Below are 4,484 nucleotides of genomic sequence, written 5' to 3' on the forward strand. Positions count from 1 at the left end.
CAGAGCTTCTCTGTGCTATGTTGACATAGCTGGACCGGCCGTGAATGCTTTTTAGTGCATATTAGTGCATGTGACCGTGCACACTGGCTAGCTAACTGCTGCTGCTCTGCACTGCTCTCATACGGCGGTTACAGCTGATAACGCTACGTTTCTGACTGACGGCGTGGTCACAAAAGCGTAGCACCCACTCTCTGGTTCTCCCCCAGGTTAGGGCTGTTAGCTATGAGCCGCCGGCTCAGCTGTCGCCATGCTCTCAGTCTTGCATTCAGCACCTTTAAGATATTATTTGCCCCCTAAAACTACATTTTGGAAGTTATGCTGCAGCTCGTGATGCTACAATAACTTCCTATTTCCTCACACATTACTAAAGTCTTTACAAGCTTAAACATTTCCTAAGTGTTGATGGTGATTTTGTAACTTTGTAATAGTAATAACTTATTAATGGACTTACAAACAGCTGGTGCAACCCAAGGCATGCCATCGTTCCTAGCTACTAGCCTCTGTTTCACCAACATCTGTAACTCTCAGAAGAATTTCTTTTATCTGTCTTGTTAGCATTCAGCAACAACATGTCAGTATCAGCCATCGCCATGCTGTCAAAGTGATTGTCATTTTAACAAAGAAAACATAATTTTTTTTCAAATGTTGCTGCCATTGTTAGGGGTAGATACCCATTTAGCAGATACCCAGTTAAGCCCCAGACACACCAACCCGACATCAGAGAACTAGCGGCAATGAAGACGCCGGTTGCGTCGCCTCACGTCACTTTGGTTTTGGCCGACAAGTTGCACTCGAACACATCGATAGTAAAAGAACAATATCTTGTAGCTCTCTCATGTTCTCTACACAGTTGTTAGCATCCTTACATAACAAGGTTGTGTGACTACTGCGTTACTCTGAGCCTTGGCTTTAATACAATAGCAGTAATCTGAAATGAGACTAGACTAGGGATTTTGCTTTTTGTAATATTGTGGTATAGTTTCAAAGGTAAAAAGCTGCATTACAGTAAAGTGATTTTTTCGGAATTATTTTAAACAGTTCAAGCAAAGTGAAATGAATAATGAACGCAGCTTCTTATGTGGTCAGGATATTCATGTTTAAATGATTGATTGCGAACGATTCATCCTCAACTTGATCAAAATAATGTGGTATTTGATTATTGAATATTTACCAAAAGTAGTACAACTTTTCTGAAAAAAGGCGAGGACTATTTCCCCTTTTTTTATTTTGCTTTTTTTCTTGTATCTGTTGAAGCACTTAATCTATACAGTTAAATTGATTTTCTTTTCTTTTTTTTAAATTGCAATCTTCCTCTTTATCGGACCTGTTCACTGCGTTTTTATGTATTTTGTCCCTTCAGAACACTTCCAATGTAAATCAGTGTGGTCTTCATTTATATGAGTATTTTGCTGTGATCTATCCCCAGACTTATAAAGTGTGTTGCTGTTGTGAACTGTTTTAACATACTGGAAACCTAACCGAGCCATGTCAGCTGACCTCAGTTTTCCTTCCTTTTTGTCTTTTGTCCTTTGCTTGTTCCAGGATGCTCTGTCATCTTTCCATTGTTCTTGATGTAATTCAGATTTTAAATTGTATATTCTTTTGTCCCACTGCTGTTATCTGCCCTGATGTCTCACCTCTTGGTGGGACTAAATTGTTTATAAAAGACTTTAAGTGAGGCTAACATTGGAGCTGGTATTGGTACATTCAAATCTTCGCTCTACATTTTGAGAGATACTCCACCCATCAGTCTTTTCAAAGAGGACCTATTATGCTTATTTTCAGGTGCATACTTGTATTTTAGGTTTCTACTCGGAACATGTTTACATGCTTTAATATTCAAAAAACTCTTTATTTTTCTCATACTGGCTGTGCTGCAGCACCTCTTTTCACCCTCGGTCTGAAACGCTCTCTTTGAGCTCCTGCCCCACCCTCTCGAAAAGCCCAGTCTGCTCTGATTGGTCAGCTGGCCCACTCTGTTGTGATTGGTCAACCAAATCAAACTCTTCGGACTCTGCTCCAGCTCCGCTCTAACTAGCTTTGTTTGAGGGCGCGCCAAACTAGCCGCTGGGCAGGTATTATGCAAATGTGTTACATGGTGACATCACCACTTTACGGAAGAAAAGGCGGGACTTCAATCAAGGTGTTTCAGGCAGTTCAGGAGCAGTGTTTCTGTGGGGCAGAGTAACTCCCTTTGGAATGGATTTTGGGCTTTTGTAACTTTGCAGACCTTTTATATGCACAAAAAAACGATATAACACTAAAAGAAAGGGGGAAAAGCACAAAAGCATAATAGGACCCCTTTAAAATCAAATGCTGATGGTTTGAAAAAGTGTCGTTTCTTTCTTCTCAGAGCAAACAGCTGTGGTCATCTTAAAAGAAAGACTTAGGGTGAGGTATCGCTCTACGGTGTCATACTTTCTACAGTATGATGAGGTGGCTTTAGTTCCGGTAGTTAGTTCATTGATTGCCTCTAGAGCATAACATCTATGTGAAATAAACCATTTTTAACCTGTTCTAAAATATCAGCTCTAACCGTCACAGTCACAAAGTAATCATTTGGACTCAAAAGAATTGCTGTGGTTGAATTAGTCTGCGACATTGTTGAGTGCCTATTGTATACCATGTTCAATGAATAACCAAATCAGTTCATTAGCAGTTTTTTGCAGAATGTCAGCACATTTGTAAAAGTGTTTCCTTTCATGTTTTTATATATCTGTGATTTTATATAAATGCTGTTGTCCTAAATGAAGTAGCCAACTCATCACTGTTACCTGAAAACAGTTTTGTTTTTTTTGTTTTTGTGTGTCTAAATGAATGATAACACTTTGATTCTTCTAGCATTAACTTTTTTTTATTTTTTTAAACGGTGAGTTGTATGTGTCAATAAAACACTCAAACCTGATTTTGTAATAGGATTTATTCTCTTTGTTTGTGATTGATCCAACGGGTCACAGGAGTTTATGATGTGCAAGGAAGATATGTTTTCTCAGGGGTTGGTGGAGACCAAAACAGAGATAAAGGGAACGTGATTATTGGACTCATGCTTCAAAATAAATTATAATGTTCAATTCAATTTATTTTTATATAACGTCAAATCATAATGGAAGTTATCCCAAGACACTTTTCATATAGAACAGGTCTAGACTGTACTCTATAATTTAGAGACCCAACAAGAGATCCCCCATGAGCATGTACTTGGTGCGACAGTGGGAAGAAAAAACTCCCCTTTGACGGATAGAAACCTTGGGCAGAACCAAGCTCTAGGTCGGCGGCCATCTGCCTCGACCGGTACGGTTGAGAGAGAGAGATGCACAACAACCACAATAAAAGCACAACAGCTATAAGTACTAATACAAATAGGACTAATAACAATAATCAATGACGTGGATATAATAGATGATAATAGAAATAGCAGTACTGATAATAGAAGTGTATTGTAACCCCGATCCATGGATACCTGCGAGACGAGAAAGAACAAAGACTCCGGGGAAGAAATCAAGTTGAATGGGACCTGAATGCATACAGATGGAGAGGGAGAGAAGGAGAGAGGAGCTCAGTGTGTCACAGGAAGTCCCCCGTCAGTCTAGGTCTATAGCAACATGAGTAGGGGCTGCTCTAAGGCAGCCTGAGCCAACCTTGGGCCAGCCCTAACTATAAGTGTTATCAAATGTTGCTCTGTCTCAACTGGATGAGTTCATAGGCAACTGTTGGCATGTTAGCACAAAAAAAATCGTATGCATTACGATGTATGTATTAAGATTTGTACTTGTTAGTATATGGCTTCCACATGCAAGCTTGTCTGTGGGCATGGCCTCATACAAAAGCAACCATAACTCTAAAAGCCCCAACACAGGAACTTTACCCCCGGAACTAAGAACCTTTTGAGGAACTTATTGCATTTCCACCCCTGGGCCCAGAGTCTAAATTAACATTTTATGGGGCCTTTTTACCCCCAATAAAGGCCTTCCTGGTCGAGGGGTAGTACTTTCTGAAAGTATCGGGGTGAAGTTGGCATGGATGACTGTCGCTGATTGGTAAAACACACACACACAGCACGGCTGCTTCAACGGCTTCAACTCGTGTACTGCTTCATTCATAAAACAAGGAAGTACTCTAGTACCGATTTAGGACCATTTTAGGATGAGGGGAGAACATGTTTCTTTATTTGATAACATTGAAAGTAAAGCTGGGCTTTGCTGCAGCAGTAAATATCATCGCAGTGAGACAACGTTTCTGTTTTTAGATGAAACAGGCGGACACACTGAACTGCAGGCTGCAGAGTGTGTTTACTGCTGTTACCACCAGCAGCCCTCGTCTCATGTCATGTTGCTTTTCATACGTCAGCGGAGTAATTTGTCTAATCTTCGCAGGTCTTTAGACCACGGTGGAAACACAGACAACAGTTGGCTGAAGGACCATTTGAGTTCCTTAAAGGTAGTTCTAGGGACTAAAAAGTCCCAGGAACTTTTGGTGGAAACCCG

This window comes from Sebastes umbrosus, chromosome 4, assembly GCF_015220745.1.
Source record: "Sebastes umbrosus isolate fSebUmb1 chromosome 4, fSebUmb1.pri, whole genome shotgun sequence".
Classification (NCBI taxonomy): Eukaryota; Metazoa; Chordata; class Actinopteri; order Perciformes; family Sebastidae; genus Sebastes; species Sebastes umbrosus.